The sequence below is a fragment of the Lolium perenne genome, chromosome 2 (genome assembly GCF_019359855.2).
Source record: "Lolium perenne isolate Kyuss_39 chromosome 2, Kyuss_2.0, whole genome shotgun sequence".
Classification (NCBI taxonomy): Eukaryota; Viridiplantae; Streptophyta; class Magnoliopsida; order Poales; family Poaceae; genus Lolium; species Lolium perenne.
The window spans coordinates 223,770,913-223,790,165 of NC_067245.2; positions in this window are offsets into that span (position 1 = coordinate 223,770,913).

Sequence of the window (19,253 nt, forward strand, 5' to 3'; positions counted from 1 at the left end):
CAGTCATGTTCTCTTAAATATCAGGTTGGCCATACAGCCTGCTATGTTGCAAAATCTGTCATAGTAAGTTAGCAGTAACTTGTGAATGCAATGTTTTGTGAATTCTTATTTTCTAAGATTCTTATAGTGTATTTTAGTCTTGATAGTCTGTGACAAGTTTCTGCTTTTCTCTGTTTCCCTTCCAGTATCACTAAATAAATTATGAGATAATTACTCCTATCAACATAGCCGGGTGGCCCAGTTGCGAGAAGTTAAAGACCCATCCGACTAAAGAGGCTCAAGCCGGATTCTTGAAGGTTCATGAAGACGTAGGACTTGAAGTACAAGAAATGTCATACTTGTTTATGTATACTAGGACTTCGTAGTCGGTTAGGTCTTTACCTCCATCAAACCCTAGGTTCTAGCGTATTATATAAGCCAGCCGAGGAACAACCTTTAGGGAACGAAACAATACGAGACTCATATCATTGTAATCTTGACTTTGTGTCATTATATTGATTTCTAGCGCCGCGTAGCGATCCTGCACTGAGGTGACATGAACCCGTGTAAACTACCGAGTTACACCGTCCCAAGCATCCCATCATCTAGTTGCACTACTAACCCTTAGTCGTGAGTACCCCCTCATGGCACTATTGTTGACAAGGCAACGACAAGCCTAGGTTGGGCAGTAGCACGACTGCCGAGCGTGGTGCAGCTGGCATAGTCAAGGTAGCGTCCCCTGCTGCATGCGGCTGTTGGTCGAGCTACCAGGGTGCCGTCCCTGTGACGGGCGGCTAGAGGAGGTGTTTGTTGGAGATATGCCCAAGGGGCAATAATAAATTAGTTATTGTTATATCTTAGTGTTCATGACAAATGTTTACATCCCATGCTATAATTGTATTAACCGAAACATTGATACATGTGTGTTATGTAAACAACAAGGAGTCCCTAGTAAGCCTCTTGTATAACTAGCTTGTTGATTAATAGATGATCATGGTTTCGTGATCATAAACATTGGATGTTGTTAATAACAAGGTTATGTCATTGGGTGAATGATATAATGGACATACACCCAAATAAGCGTAGCATGAGATCAAGTCATTAAGTTCAACTTGCTATAAGCTTTCGATACATAGTTACCTAGTCCTTCGACCATGAGATCATGTAAATCACTTACACCAGAAGGGTACTTTGATTACACCAAATACCATTGCGTAAATGGGTGGTTATAAAGATGGGATTAAGTATTCGGAAAGTGTGAGTTGAGGCATATGGATAAACAGTGGGATTTGTCCATCCCGATGACAGATAGATATACTCTGGGCCATCTCGGTGGAATGTCGTCTGATTAGCTTGCAAGCATATGACTGGGTCACAAGAGATGATATACCACAGTACGAGTAAAGAGTACTTGTCAGTAACGAGGTTGAACAAGGTATGGAGATACCGATGATCAAACCTCGGACAAGTAAAGTATCGCGTAACAAAGGGAATCGGTATCGTATGTAAATGGTTCAATCGATCACTAAGTTATCGCTGAATGTGTGGGAGCCATTATGGATCTCCAGATCCCGCTATTGGTTATTGGTTGGAGAGGAGTCTCGACCATGTCTGCATAGTTCACGAACCGTAAGGTGACGCGCTTAAGGTTCGATGTCGCATAAGTAGATTCGGAATATGAGATGGAGACCGAAGTTTGTTCGGAGTCTCGGATGGGATCCAAGACATCACGAGGAGGTCCGGAATGGTCCGGAGAATAAGATTCATATAAGGGAAGTTGATTTCTAGGTTTCGGAAAAGTTCGGGATTTTTCCGGTGGAAGACCGAGAAGGTTCTAGAAGGTTCCGGGGGTCCCACCAGTGGGTCCACGACCCTAGGAGGCCTAGCATGGGCCGAGGGGATGCACCCTCCTCTAATGGGTTAGGGGAACATGCCCCTCAAGGCCCAAGTCAGCCACCCTTAGGGTTTTCCCCGAAACCCTAGGGGGATCAACTTGGGGGGAAGAATTCCACCTTCCCCCTTTGGCCGCCGGCCCTAGATGGGTTTGGGGCATTGGGGGGCCACCCAATCCGACCTCCCCCTATATAAAGAGGGGAGGGGGCAGGGGGCGCTCACTGATACGTCCAAAACGTATCTACTTTCCCGAACACTTTTGCTATTGTTTTGCCTCTAATTTGTGTATTTTGGATACAACTAACACGGACTAACGCTGTTTTCGGCAGAATTGGCCTGGTGTCTTATTTTTGTGCAGAAAATCAACTTTCAGGAAAATCCCCGGAAATAATTGCAATGGGCCTATTTTTATAGAAGACCCACGGAGCCAGAAGACGAGACGGAGGGGGGCCACGAGGCGCGCACACCACGTGGCGGCGCGGTGGGCTGATACGTCTCCAACGTATCGATAATTTCTTATGTTCCATGCTACTTTTATGATGATACTCACATGTTTTATACATACTTTATGTCATATTTATGCATTTTCCGGCACTAACCTATTAACGAGATGCCGAAGAACCAGTTGTTGTTTTCTGCTTTTTTTGGTTTCAGAAATCCTAGTAAGGAAATATTCTCGGAATTGGACGAAATCAACGCCCAGGGGCCTATTTTTCCACGAAGCTTCCAGAACACCGAAAGGGAACCGAAGTGGGGCGACTCGGCGTCGCCACACTCGGGCGGCGGGGCCCGAGAGGGGCCCGCGCGGCCCTAGCGTGTGGGGCCCCCGTCAGCCCTCCGACTCCGCCCTTCCGCCTACTTAAAGTCTTCGTCGCGAATACCCCAGTACCGAGAGCCACGATACGGAAAACCTTCCAGAGACGTCGCCGCCGCCAATCCCATCTCGGGGGATTCAGGAGATCGCCTCCGACACCCTGCCGGAGAGGGAAATCATCTCCCGGAGGACTCTTCACCGCCATGGTCGCCTCCGGAGTGATGTGTGAGTAGTTCACCCCTGGACTATGGGTCCATAGCAGTAGCTAGATGGTCGTCTTCTCCTAATTGTGCTATCATCGTTAGATCTTGTGAGCTGCCTAACATGATCAAGATCATCTATTTGTAATGCTACATGTTGCGTTTGTTGGGATCCGATGAATAGTGAATACTATGCTATGTTGATTATCAATCTATTATCTATGTGTTGTTTATGATCTTGCATGCTCTCCGTTGCTAGTAGAGGCTCTGGCCAAGTTTTTACTTGTAACTCCAAGAGGGAGTATTTATGCTCGATAGTGGGTTCATGCCACCATTAAATCTGGGACAGTGACAGAAAGTTCTAAGGTTGTGGATGTGCTGTTGCCACTAGGGATAAAACATCAATGCTATGTCTAAGGATTTATTTGTTGATTACATTACACACCATACTTAATGCAATTGTCTGTTGTTTGCAACTTAATACTGGTGGGGGTTCGGATGATAACCTGAAGGTGGACTTTTTAGGCATAGATGCATGCTGGATGGCGGTCTATGTACTTTGTCGTAATGCCCAATTGAATTTCACAATACTCATCCTAACATGTATGTGCATGGTCATGCCCTCTTTATTTGTCAATTGCCCAACTGTAATTTGTTCACCCAACATGCTATTTATCTTATGGGAGAGACACCACTAGTGAACTGTGGACCCCGGTCCATTCTTTTACATCGAATACAATCAACTGCAATACTCGTTCTACTGTTCTCTGCAAACATCATCATCCACACTATACATCTAATCCTTTGTTACAGCAAGCCGGTGAGATTGACAACCTCACTGTCACGTTGGGGAAAAGTAATTTGGTTGTGTTGTGCAGATTCCACGTTGGCGCCGGAGTCCCTGGTGTTGCGCCGCACTACACTCCGCCGCCATCAACCTTCAACGTGCTTCTTGGCTCCTACTGGTTCGATAAACCTTGGTTTCTTACTGAGGGAAAACTTGCTGCTATACGCATCACACCTTCCTCTTGGGGTTCCCAACGGACGCGTGCTGTACGCGTATCAAGCTCTTTTTCTGACGCCGTTGCCGGGGAGATCAAGACACGCTGCAAGGGGAGTCTCCACTTCCAATCTCTTTATTTTGTTTTTGTCTTGCTTTACTTTTATTTACTATTTTTTTTGCTGCACTAAAACAAAACACAAAAAAATTAGTTGCTAGTTTTACTTTATTTACTATCTTGTTTGCCATATTAAAAAAACACAAAAAAATTAGTTACTTGCATTTACTTTATCTAGTTTGCTTTATTTACTATTGCTAAAATGAGTAATCCTGAAGTTGAAGTTCGTTCGTTTAAGCAACAAGGGGGAGAATGTTTAAAAGATGCTTGGTATAGAATTAGTGATGCTCATAATAGGTGCACTAAGAAACATTCCACCATTATCCTACTCAGGAATTTTTATGTTGGTATCTCTAGCTGGAATAGGTATGTTCTTGATTGTCTCGCGGGAGGTAATTTCCTAGGCACTCCTGCTTTGGAAGCTAGTTGCATTATTGAGAGTCTATTTGGAATACCACCTATTAATGAAGTTAAAACTGAAATCTCTTTTGAAGATGTCATGAAAAAGTTAGAAACCATAGAGCAAAATTTTCCAAGTATTGAGACTAAGTTGGGAGAATTACTTAATAGCACTGATAAACTTGACAAATCTCTAGGTGGAATTAATGAGAGAATTTCCATCTTAGAAACTTGTGCTATTCACGATAATCAAACCCAAAGGATTAGTGAACTTGAAGAAGCTATGGGAACCTTGGGTTCAACTTTTTCTTCTATTAAGTTTAAGGAGAAAGCTTATGTGGGTAAGGAGCAAAAGTTCATGTACGTCTCTAAGGTGCCTAAACCAAAAAACCATTATAGGCCTAAAATTGGTAAAGCTCTTAATACCACTATAGATAATGAAGCATTCAATGCTTCATCTCTTGATAACACTTGATACACACTTTCTGCGCCTAGCTGAAAGGCGTTAAAGAAAAGCGCTTATGGGAGACAACCCATGATTTTACTACAGCACTTTTGTTTTATATTTGAGTCTTGGAAATTGTTACTACTGTAGCAACCTCTCCTTATCTTAATTTTGTTGCATTGTTGTGCCAAGTAAAGTCTTTGATAGTAAGGTTCATACTAGATTTGGATTGCTGCGCAGAAACAGATTTCTTGCTGTCACGAATTTGAGCAGTAGGCTTTGTAGGTAACTTACAAAATTCTGCCAATTTACGTGAGTGATCCTCAGATATGTACGCAACTTTAGTTCAGTTTGAGCATTTTCATCTGAGCAAGTCTGGTGCACCTAAAGAATTCGTCTTTACGGACTGTTCTGTTTTGACAGATTCTGCCTTTTATTTCGCATTGCCTATTTTGCTATGCTTGATGGATTTCTTTATTCCATTAACTTTCAGTAGCTTTGTACAATGTCCAGAAGTGTTAAGAATGATTATGTCACCTCTGAACATGTGAATTTTGATTATGCACTAACCCTCTAATGAGTTGTTTTGTGTTTGGTGTGGAGGAAGTTTTCAAGGATCAAGAGAGGAGGATGATACAATATGATCAAGGAGAGTGAAAGATCTAAGCTTGGGGATGCCCCGGTGGTTCATCCCTGCATATTTCAAGAAGACTCAAGCATCTAAGCTTGGGGATGCCCAAGGCATCCCCTTCTTCATCGACAATATTCTCAGGTTCCTCTAGTGAAACTATATTTTTATTCCATCACATCTTATGTGCTTTACTTGGAGCGTCTGTATGTTTTTGTTTTTGTTTTGTTTGAATAAAGTTGGATCCTAGCATTCATTGTGTGGGAGAGAGACACGCTCCGCTGTTGCATATGAAAAAATATGTCCTTAGCTTTACTCATAATTTTCATGGCGAAGGTTGAACTGCTTCGTTAAATTGTTATATGGTTGGAAACGGAAAATGCTACATGTGGTAATTGGTATAATATCTTGAATAATGTGATACTTGGCAATTGTTGTGCTCATGTTTAAGCTCTTGCATCATATACTTTGCACCTATTAGTGAAGAAATACATAGAGCTTGCTAAAATTTGGTTTGCATGATTGGTCTCTCTAAGGTCTAGATATTTTCTAGTAAGGGTCGAACAACAAGGAAGACGGTGTAGAGTCTTATAATGCTTACAATATGTCTTTTATGTGAGTTTTGCTGTACCGGTTCATACTTGTGTTTGTTTCAAATAATCTTGCTAGCCTAAGCCTTGTATTGAGAGGGAATACTTCTCATGCATCCAAAATCCTTGAGCCAAACACTATGCCACTTGTGTCCACCATACCTACCTACTACATGGTATTTCTCCGCCATTCCAAAGTAAATTGCTTGAGTGCTATCTTTAAACACTTCAAAAGTTATTACCTCTTATTTGTGTCAATGTTTTATAGCTCATGAGGAAGTATGTGGTGTTTATCTTTCAATCTTGTTGGGCAACTTTCACCAATGGACTAGTGGCTTCATCCGCTTATCCAATAATTTTGCAAAAAGAGCTGGCAATGGGATTCCCAGTCCCAAATTATTAACCTTCATAATTTTACAAAAATAGACACTCCTCCATGGTATGTGATTGTTGGACGGCACCCGAGGATTCGGTTAGCCATGGCTTGAGAAAGCAAAGGTGGGGAGGAGTGTCATCTAAATAAAACTAAAATAAAAAGGTACTCCTTCATGGTATGAGATTGTTGGCAGGCACCCGAGGATTCGGTTAGCCATGGTTTGTGAAAGCAAGGTTGGAAGGAGTGCCACCCAAAAATAAAAATGTTTCATGGGAGCCGCTCTTTGAAGGTTTGTCTGGCAAGGGGGTTAGAGTGCCCACTACCATTCGTTGACAACAACAAACACCTCTCAAAACTCTACTTTTATGCTCTCTTGATGTTTTCAAAATAAAAGCTCTAGCACAAATATAGCAATGAATGCTTCCCTCTGCGAAGGGCCTTTCTTCTACTTTCATGTTGAGTCAGTTCACCTACTTCCTCCTATCTCAGAAACAAACACTTGTGTTAACTGTGCATTGATTCCTACATACTTGCATATTGCACTTATTATATTACTTTATGTTGACAACTATCCATGAGATATACATGTTATAAGTTGAAAGCAACCGCTGAAACTTAATCTTCCTTTGTGTTGCTTCAATGCCTTTACTTTGAATTTATTGCTTTATGAGTTAACTCTTATGCAAAACTTATTGATGCTTGTCTTGAAAGTACTATTCATGAAAAGTCTTTGTTATATGATTCAATTGTTTATCATTATATTTACCATTGCTTCGAATCGCTGCATTTATTACATGTGCTTACAATAGTATGATCAAGATTATGATGGCATGTCACTTCAGAAATTATCTTTGTTATCGTTTACCTACTCGGGACGAGTAGGAACTAAGCTTGGGGATGCTGATACGTCTCCAACGTATCGATAATTTCTTATGTTCCATGCTACTTTTATGATGATACTCACATGTTTTATACATACTTTATGTCATATTTATGCATTTTCTGGCACTAACCTATTAACGAGATGCCGAAGAACCAGTTGTTGTTTTCTGCTGTTTTTGGTTTCAGAAATCCTAGTAAGGAAATATTATCGGAATTGGACGAAATCAACGCCCAGGGGCCTATTTTTCCACAAAGCTTCCAAAACACCGAAAGGGAATCGAAGTGGGGCGACGAGGCGCCGCCACACTAGGGCGGCGCAGCCCAGGAGGGGCCCGCGCGGCCCTAGCGTGTGGGGCCCCCGTCAGCCCTCCGACACCGCCCTTCCGCCTACTTAAAGTCTTCGTCGCGAATACCCCAGTACCGAGAGCCACGATACGGAAAACCTTCCAGAGACGCCGCCGCCGCCAATCCCATCTCGGGGGATTCAGGAGATCGCCTCCGGCACCCTGCCGGAGAGGGGAATCATCTCCCGGAGGACTCTTCACCGCCATGGTCGCCTCCGGAGTGATGTGTGAGTAGTTCACCCCTGGACTATGGGTCCATAGCAGTAGTTAGATGGTCGTCTTCTCCTAATTGTGCTATCATTGTTAGATCTTGTGAGCTGCCTAACATGATCAAGATCATCTATTTGTAATGCTACATGTTGCGTTTGTTGGGATCCGATGAATAGTGAATAATATGCTATGTTGATTATCAATCTATTATCTATGTGTTGATTATGATCTTGCATGCTCTCCGTTGCTAGTAGAGGCTCTGGCCAAGTTTTTACTTGTAACTCCAAGAGGGAGTATTTATGCTCGATAGTGGGTTCATGCCTCCATTAAATGCAGGACGGTGAGAAAGTTCTAAGGTTGTGGATGTGCTATTGCCACTAGGGATAAAACATCAATGCTATGTCTAAGGATGTATTTGTTGATTACATTACGCACCATACTTAATGCAATTTCCTGTTGTTTGCAACTTAATACTGGAGGGGTTCGGATGATAACCTGAAGGTGGACTTTTTAGGCATAGATGCATGCTGGATAGCGGTCTATGTACTTTGTCGTAATGCCCAATTGAATTTCACAATACTCATCATAACATGTATGTGCATGGTCATGCCCTCTTTATTTGTCAATTGCCCAACTGTAATTTGTTCACCCAACATGCTATTTATCTTATGGGAGAGACATCACTAGTGAACTGTGGACCACGGTCCATTCTTTTACATCGAATACAATCAACTGCAATACTCGTTCTACTGTTCTCTGCAAACATCATCATCCACACTATACATCTAATCCTTTGTTACAGCAAGCCGGTGAGATTGACAACCTCACTGTCACGTTGGGGCAAAGTAATTTGGTTGTGTTGTGCAGGTTCCACGTTGGCGCCGGAATCCCTGGTGTTGCGCCACACTACACTCCGCCGCCATCAACCTTCAACGTGCTTCTTGGCTCCTACTGGTTCGATAAACCTTGGTTTCTTACTGTGGGAAAACTTGCTGCTATACGCATCACACCTTCCTCTTGGGGTTCCCAACGGACGCGTGTTGTACGCGTATCATGGGCCCATGGTCGCGCCGCCACATGGGGACGCCGCCTCGGCAGCCCCCGGCGCTCTCCTATGGACTACTTAAAGCCCTTGACCTAAAAACGCACGGGGGTTCGACCAATTTTCCAGAAAACATCCAGAACTCCGCCGCCATCGAAAACCTTATTTCGGGATCAGAAACTCCATTCTGGCACCCTGCCGGGACGGGGAATTGGACGAGATCATCGCCATCATCGCCACCGACGCCTCTTCATCGACCATCCATGTTTCCCCCATCCATGTGTGAGTAAATCCCCGCTGTAGGCTGAAGGGGATGGTAGGGATTGGATGAGATTGTTAATGTAATAGCCATAAGATTGTTAGGGCATGGTGCCTAGTATCCGTTGTTGGTACTTTTATGATATTGTTGCAACTTGTTATGCTTAATGCTTGTCACTTAGGGCCCGAGTGCCATGATTTCAGATCTGAACATGTTATTGATTCATGATGATATTCATTGTTTTATGATCTTACCTGCAAGTTGTATACACATATTGCTGTCTGGAACCCGAGGCCCCAAAGTGACAGAAATTGGGACAACCGGAGGGGAAGGATGTGATATGAGGATCACATGTGTTCGCGGAGTGTTAATGCTTTGCTCCGGTACTCTATTAAAAGGAGTACCTTAATTACCAGTAATTTCCCTAGAGGCCCGGCTGCCACCGGCTGGTAGGACAAAAGATGTTGTGCAAGTTTCTCATTGTGAGCACGTACGACTATATACGAAACACATGCCTATGGTTATTTAGTACTTGGATACTGTTTTATTATTATCTGCAAATGCCTTGTCTTGATTATTACATGAGTTATCTTATCCATGCAGCACCCGTTCATCCATCCCTATGCCTACAATATTTTAATCTTGTTGTTTACTATAATCACTACTGCTGTCTTTATTACATTGTTGCTTATATTTCACTACTGCTACTGCTATAAATTGTTTCTACTGATAAACTATTGCGAGCAAGTCTGTTTCCAGGTGCAGCTGAATTGACAACTCTTCTATTAAGGCTTACAAATATTCTTTGGCTCCCCTTGTGTCGAATCAATAAATTGGGTTTTACTTCCCTCGAAGACTGTTGCGATCCCCTATACTTGTGGGTCATCAAGACTATTTTATGGCGCCGTTGCCGGGGAGCATAGCTTTATTTGCAAGTTCACCTGAATTGATATTGTTCGCCGCAAATCCTCCATCATGGGTAAACCTCGCGATGCTAAAGTCGCCATATTACCATCCACTACAAGAAAAGGTACAACTCTGAGTACCTCTGCTGCTCTTGATTCACCATCTGTGATAAGTCAACTTGTTTCACCACCACAAGCTTCACGTGTTGGTACTTCTGCTGAATCTGAAAATTACTTTGATAATTTTGGTGATGCTTCTACTGTGCTTGATGATAATGGTTCATTAGGTCCTTTTCTAGATGCTACAATTTCTAGGTCTAGAGAAATTGAAAATACTGAAATTCCTAATGAAAATACTGTTACACCTGTTAATTCACCTGAGTCTGTTGAACACTCTAGTGATGATCCTGATGAAGATTATGAGGAACTTGATGATGATTTTATTGATAAATGTAATGCTACTACTGGTGCAAGTAACATTAAAAAGCTTCTTGCATGACATGCTGTTAGATATAAACTGTCTCCTGATCCTAAATTTGCCACATCTCCTATAAACATTAAGGAGAAGGATTATGATTTTTCTCTTGATTTATCTCATATATCTATTGTTGAGAAAACACCTTTTTGTGGTACTGAAAAAGAAAGTGCTGTAGAGCACATGAATGAGCTTTCTACTTTGAGTAGCTTGTTTTCTGATGATATCAAGAAGCGTACTTATTTTGTTGCTAAATTTTTTCCTTTCTCATTAAAGGATGATGCTAAAACTTGGTATAATAGTTTGCCTCCTGATTCTATTGATAGTCCAAGTGGTTTGCTTGATGTTTTCTTTCGAAAATATTTTCCTGCTAGTGCTCAACATATTGCTTTGCAGAAAATTTATAGTTTTGACCAGGAAGATGAAGAGAAATTGCCTGAAGCTTGGGCAAGGTTTTGCTCTCTTCTTAGTGTTGGAGATATGCCCAAGAGGCAATAATAAAAGTGGTTATTATATATCTTTGTGTTTATGATAAATGTTTATATACCATGCTATAATTGTATTAACCGAAACATTGATACATGTGTGTTATGTAAACAACAATGAGTCCCTAGTAAGCCTCTTAACTAGCTTGTTGATTAATAGATGATCATAGTTTCATGATCATGAACATTGGATGTTATTAATAACAAGGTTATGTCATTATATGAATGATGTAATGGACACACCCAATTAAGCGTAGCATAAGATCACGTCATTAAGTTATTTGCTATAAGCTTTCGATACATAGTTACCTAGTCCTTTCGACCATGAGATCATGTAAATCACTTATACCATAAAGGTACTTTGATTACATCAAACGCCACTGCGTAAATGGGTGGTTATAAAGGTGGGATTAGGTATCCGGAAAGTATGAGTTGAGGCATATGGATCAACAGTGGGATTTGTCCATCCCGATGACGGATAGATATACTCTGGGCCCTCTCGGTGGAATGTCATCTAATAAGCTTGCAAGCATATGAATGGTTCATAAGAGACCACATACCATGGTACGAGTAAAGAGTACTTGTCAGGAGACGAGGTTGAACAAGGTATAGAGATACCGATGATCAAACCACGGACAAGTAAAATATCGCGTGACAAAGGGAATCGGTATCGTATGTGAATGGTTCATTCGATCACTAAGTCATCGTTGAATATGTGGGAGCCATTATGGATCTCCAGATCCCGCTATTGGTTATTGGTCGGAGAGAGGTCTCAACCATGTCTACATAGTTCGCGAACCGTAGGGTGACACACTTAAGGTTTGATGTCGTATTAGTAGATATTGAATATATGGAATGGAGTTCGAAGTTTTGTTCGGAGTCTCGGATGGGATCCAGGACATCACGAGGAGTTCCGAAATGGTCCGGAGAATAAGATTCATATATAGGAAGTCATTTTATAAGTTTGAAAATGATCCGGTGCATTTATGGAAGGTTCTAGAAGGTTCTAGAAAAGTCCGGAATAAATCACTATGGAAGGCGGAGTCCCGGAGGGACTCCACCTAGCATGGCCGGCCAACCCTAGGGGGTGGAGTCCCAGGTGGACTCCACCAAGGGTGGCTGGCCACCCCCCCTCATGGAAGGGTGGGAGTCCCACCTCAAGTGGGAATCCCACCTTGGGTAGGTTTCCCTACACATGGAAGGTTTTGGGTTGGGGTCTTATTCGAAGACTTGTAGTCCAACACTTGGGGGTTACACCTATATAATGAGGAGCAAGGGGAGGGGGCCGGATACACCAAATCCACCTTGGCCGCACCCCTTAGTGGCCGGCCACCCCCTCTCCCCAAACCCTAGCCGCCCCCTCCTCCTCCACCTCTCCCGCAAACGCTTAGCGAAGCTCCGCCGGAGATCTCCATCGACACCGTCACCACGCCGTCGTGCTGCCGGGATTCAAGGGGGAGCTACTACTTCCGCTGCCCGCTGGAACGGGGAGAAGGACGTCGTCTTCATCAACACCGAACGTGTGACCGAGTACGGAGGTGCTGCCCGATTGTGGCACCGTCAAGATCTTCTACGCGCTTTTGAAAGCGGCAAGTGATCATCTACCGCAGCAACGAGAGCCTCCTCTTGTAGGCTTTGGAAATCTTCAAGGGTTAGTCTCGTTCATCCCCTCGTTGCACCCGTCTTATAGATTGCATCTTGGCTTGGATTGCGTTCTCGCGGTAGGACATGATTTGGAAAAGCATGACTTACTTGATATATTTTAGTGGACTAACCATTGAGTCTAGGGCATACCTGGATAGTTGTGCTGGTTGTGTTTTCAGGAAAAGAACTCCAGACGAAGCTGAAGAATTAATGGCTAGAATAAGCCAAAATCATGATGATTGGACTACACCTGAACCAACCCCAACACCAATATTGAAGAAGAGGGGTATAAATGAATTAAATGCTGAAGATATGAGGGAAGCCAAGAAATCTCTTAAAGAGAAAGGTATTAAATCTGAAGATGTGAAGAATTTACCTCCCATAGAAGATTTATGTAAATTAACCCCCCTTCATCCACAATTGAGGTACATTCTCTTCAACGCTTTGATAAAGGAGACATTCCTTACTCAAAACCTCCTGATCAATGTTTAGATGAATTTGATAATTATGTTGTTAAGCAAGATAACTTTAATATGAGAGTACAGAATCATTTAATGGAAAATTCTCAAGCTATTAGTAAATTGCATGATATTGTGGAGAGAACCTCCAATTATGTTAAGATGCTTGTTAAACATTTTCATATGGTTCAAACTCAAATTGATCAACTCACTAAAGTGCAAAATGACTTGTTAAAAAATACTTATAAAGAAAAACATGCTTATGAAGTAACAACTAGAGGTGGTGTTTCTACTCAGGATCCTCTATATCCTGAGGGGCATCCCAAAAGAGTTGAACAAGATTCTCAACGTACTAAAGAAACTAGTGCTCCTTCTAAGAAAAAGAAGAAGAAACATAAAACTGTTGTAGAATCTTCTGAACCTGTTAATGATCCTAATAGTATTTCTATTTCTGATGCTGAAACTGAAGTGGTAATGAACATGATAAAGGTAATGATAAGAATGATGTTTCTGATAAAGAAGAGGTTGAAGATGAACCTGAAAAGCATGCTAAAAAATAAAAACTACACTAAAGAAGATTTCATTGCTAAGAAACATGGTAATGAAAGAGAACCTTGGATTCAAAAGCAAATGCCTTTTCTTGTTAAGAAACTAAAATCAAAGGAGGAAGAACACTATAATAAATTTTGTGATTGGATGAAACCTTTGTTCTTGCAAATCCCTTTGACTGATGCTATTAAATTGCCTCCTTATTCAAAGTATATGAAAGATATTGTCTCTAACAAAAGGAAAATTCCTAATGAGGAGATTTCCACTATGCTTGCTAATTACTCTTTCAATGGCAAGGTTCCAAAGAAGCTGGGAGACCCAGGTATACCAACTATCCCTTGTTCCATCAAGAATAATTATGTTAGAACTGCTCTATGTGATTTGGGAGCAGGAGTTAGTGTTATGCCTTTTTCTCTTTACAAGAGACTTTATTTAGATAAGTTGATACCAACTGATATATCTTTGCAAATGGCCAATAAATCTACTGTTGTTCCTGTTGGTATATGTTAGGATGTTCCTGTTCAAGTTGCTAATAATTGCTTAATATTAACTGATTTTGTTGTGTTGGAAATGCCTGAAGATGATAATATATCTATTATTCTTGGAAGACCTTTTCTTAACACTGCAGGGGCTGTTATTGATTGCAATAAAGGAAAAGTTACTTTCAATGTTGATGACAAGGAGCATACTATTTATTTTCCCAAGAAGATTGATAAAGTATATGGAGTTAATACAATTTCTAATTTGAGAACTATTAAAGTGGGAGTTATTGATTGCCCTATATATGAGCCTAAAGAAGGATATCAAAATATTATGATTGGGTCCATATCAATACAATATAAGGTAACATGATTGATTTGAGGTTTATTTCTTCTTATGTCATGTAAAATTTATTTGGTGGCAAGACTTGATCAACCTTGTTAACAAGTTGATACGTCTCAAACGTATCTATAAATTCTTATGTTCCATGCTACTTTTATGATGATACTCACATGTTTTATATACACTTTATGTCATTTATATGCATTTTCCGGCAATAACCTATTGACGAGATGCCGAAGAGCGATTCTTTGTTTCTGTTTTTGGTTTCAGAAATCCTACAAAGGAAATATTCTCGGAATTGGACGAAATCAACGCCCAGGGTCTTATTTTTCCACGGAGCTTCAAGAAGACCGAAGGGGTTACGAAGTGGGGTGACGAGGCGCCGACACCACAGGGCCCCGCGGCATGGGTGGGGCCCGCGCCGCCCTATGTTGTGGGGACCTCGTCAGCCCTCCGACTCTGCCCTTCCGCCTACTTATTCCCTCCGTCGCGAAAACCCTATTACCGAGAGCCAGGATACAGAAATACTTCCAGAGACGCAGCCGCCGCCAATCCCATCTCGGGGGATTCAGGAGATCGCCTCCGGCACCCTGCCGGAGAGGGGAATCATCTCCCGGAGGACTCTTCATCACCATGATCGCCTCCGGACTGATGTGTGAGTAGTTCATCCTTGGACTATGGGTCCATAGCAGTAGCTAGATGGTTGTCTTCTCCTCATTGTGCTATCATGTTAGATCTTGTGAGCTGCCTATCATGATCAAGATCATATATTTGTAATGCTACATGTTGTGTTTGTTGGGATCCGATGAATATGGAATACTATGTCAAGTTGATTATCAATCTATCATATATGTGTTGTTTATGTTCTTGCATGCTCTCCGTTGCTAGTAGAGGCTCTGGCCAAGTTGATACTTGTCACTCCAAGAGGGAGTATTTATGCTCGATAGTGGGTTCATGCCTCCATTGAATCTGGGACAGTGACAGAAAGTTCTAAGGTTGTGAATGTGTTGTTGCCACTAGGGATAAAACATCGATGCTTTGTCTAAGGATATTTGTGTTGATTACATTACACACCATACTTAATGCAATTGTCTGTTGTTTGCAACTTAATACTGGAAGGGGTGCAGATGCTAACCCGAAGGTGGACTTTTTAGGCATAGATGCATGCTGGATAGCGGTCTATGTACTTTGTCGTAATGCCCTGATTAAATCTCATAGTAGTCATCATGATATGTATATGCATTGTTATGCCCTCTCTATTTGTCAATTGCCCAACTGTAATTTGTTCACCCAACATGCTATTTCTTATTGGAGAGACACCACTAGTGAACTGTGGACCCCGGTCCATTCTTTTACATCTGAATACAATCTACTGCAATAATTGTTCTTTACTGTTCTTCGCAAACAAACATCATCTTCCACACTATACATTTAATCCTTTGTTTACAGCAAGCCGGTGAGATTGACAACCTCGCTGTTACGTTGGGGCAAAGTATTTTGATTGTGTTGTGCAGGTTCCACGTTGGCGCCGGAATCCCTGGTGTTGCGCCGCACTACACTCCGTCACCAACGACCTTCACGTGATTCTTGACTCCTACTGGTTCGATAAACCTTGGTTTCTTACTGAGGGAAACTTGCTGCTGTACGCATCACACCTTCCACTTGGGGTTCCCAACGGGCGTGTGCTTTACGCGTCATCAAGCTAAATTTCTGGCGCCGTTGCCGGGGACGTGAAGGAAAATTACACCACAGAGATTTCTAACTCCCACGTCAACTACACGCCAGCAAATAAATTTCTGGCGCCGTTGTCGGGGAGATCAAGACACGCTGCAAGGGGAGTCTCCCACATCCAATCTCTTTACTTTGTTTTTGTCTTGCTTTACTTTATTTTATTTACTGCTTTGTTTGTTCTCTATATCAAAAATACAAAAAAAATTAGTTACTTGCTTTACTTTATTTACTATCTTGTTTGCGCTCTCTATATTAAAAACACAAAAAAATTAGTTACTTGCATTTACTTTATTTACCTTTTGTTTATTTCATCATGTTTCCTCCTAAGTTCACTCTGAAAGATATACCGGTAGGACAAGGGTCTATCATTGGAAGAGATAATATAGAAGCATTTTTGACTCATGTTAGTATGGATGAAGATTTTGAAGATACACCCTTGGTAAAAGTTGTTCCTACTTATGAAAGTGCTACTGCCTGTTTAATACACATGTTGGAAACTAGATTTGTTAATCTCAATCCTATAATTCAACATATATTTCTTACACTCTCTGATATGGAAATGGGAGAAAATAGAAATTTTGTTTTAGATGTCCTTCTTAGAGAATTTGGTGATATAGCTAAATAAGCTAGAAAAGTTTTTATTAAGCATAAGAGGCTTGGTCTTTTCACCGATTTTGCAAGAACACTTGAAAAGATGGACATGGATAGAATAAAGTAAACTAATAATGTCAATGATGGTGGGGAGATTAAAGTACCGATACCTAGTAAGCTCCTAGGAATGCATGAAGCTCTAGAAAATAACTATGCTTGGCTTGTTCCTGAAAATTTGTTTGATGAGAATAGTAAGCCTAAAAGCAACGAAAGAGGAGTTACTTACATAGACCAGATACAATGCATTGTTGAGGAACGTCCCAATGCCCCTGGTAATGATGTTGATGCTTCATCTCTTGATGTTACTTGATTCACACTTTCTGCGCCTAGCTGAAAGGTGTTAAAAAAAAAGCGCTTATGGGAGACAACCCATTATTTTACTTTGCACTTTTATTTTATATTTGAGTCTTGGAAGTTGTTACTACTGTAGCAACCTCTCCTTATATTTATTTTATTTCATTGTTGTGCCAAGTAAAGTCTTTGATAGTAGGGTTGATACTAGATTTGGATTACTGCGCAGAAACAGATTTCTTACTGTCACGAAATTGAGTAGCCCCGTCTGTAGGTAACCCAGAAAAATCTGCCAATTTACGTGCGTGATCCTCAGATATGTACGCAACTTTCATTCAATTGGAGATTTTTCATCTGAGCAAGTTAAGTGCCCCAGAAAAATTCGTCTTTACGTACTGTTCTGTTTTGACAGATTCTGCCTTTTATTTCGCATTGCCTGTTTTGCTATGTTTGATGGATTTCTATATTCCATTAACTTCCAGTAGCTTTGTGCAATGTCCAGAAGTGTTAAGAATGATTATGTCACCTCTGAATATGTGAATTTTTGATTATGCACTAACCCTCTAATGATTTTGTTTTGAGTTTGGTGTGGAGGAAGTTTTCAAGGGTCAAGAGAGGAGGATGATACAATATGATCAAGAAGAATGAAAAGTCTAAGCTTGGAGATGTCCCCGTGGTTCATCCCTGCATATTTTAAGAAGACTCAAGCATCTAAGCTTGGGGATGCCCAAGGCATCCCTTCTTCATCGACAACTTATCAGGTCATCTCTAGTGAAACTATATTTTTATTTCGTCACATCTTATGTGCTTTACTTGGAGCGTCTGTTTGTTTTTATTTTTGTTTGTGTTTGAATAAAATCGGATCCTAGCATTCTTTGTGTGGGAGAGAGACACGCTCCCCTGTTGCATATGAACACATGTGTTCTTAGCTTTACTTTTAATGTTCATGACGAAGGATGAAACTGCTTCGTTCATCATTATGGTTGGAAACAGAAAATGCTTCATGTGGTAATTGGTATAATGTCTTGAATAATTTGATACTTGGCAATTGTTGTGCTCATATAGATCATGTTTAAGCTCTTGCATCATGTACTTTGCACCTATTAATGAAGAACTACATAGAGCTTGTTAAAATTTGGTTTGCATGATTGGTCTCTCTAGAGTCTAGATATTTTCTGGTGAGGTGTTTGAACAACAAGGAAGACAATGTAGAGTCTTATAATGCTTGCAATATGTTCTTATGTAAGTTTTGCTGGACCGGTGCATACTTGTGTTTGCTTCAAACAACCTTGCTAGCCTAAGCCTTGTATTCAGAGGGAATACTTCTCGTGCATTCAAATCCTTGAGCCAAAAACTATGCCATTTGTGTCCACCATACCTACCTACTACATGGTATTTCTCTGCCATTCCAAAGTAAATTACTTGAGTGCTACCTTTAAAATTTCATTCTTTGTCTTTGCAATATATAGATCATGGGAAAATAGCTAAAAAACTATTGTGGTAAAGAATATGTAACTTATGTATCTTATTTCTTATAAGTTGCTTGTTGAGCGGTAACCATGTTTCTGGCGACGCCATCAACTATTACACCTTTCTTGAATATCATGTGAGTTGCTATGCATGTTCGTCTTGTCTGAAGTAAGGGTGATTTATCATGATCCAATGGTTTGAGTATGCATATTGTTAGAGAAGAACATTGGGCCGCTAACTAAAGCCATGAACCATGGTGGAAGTTTCAGTTTGGACAATCAATCCTCAATCTCTTATGAGAATATTATCTGTTGTTGAATGCTTATGCATTAAAGAGGAGTCCATTATCTGTTTTCTATGTTGTCCCGGTATGGATGTCTAAGTTGAGAATAATCAAAAGCGAGAAATCCAATGCGAACTTTCTCCTTAGACCTTTGTACAGGCGGCATAGAGGTACCCCTTTGTGACACTTGGTTGAAACATATGTTATGCAATGATAATCCATGTAAATCCAAGCTAATTAGGACAAGGTGCGAGCACTATTGGTATTCTATGCATGAGGCTTGCAACTTATAGGATGTCTTATGCATAAC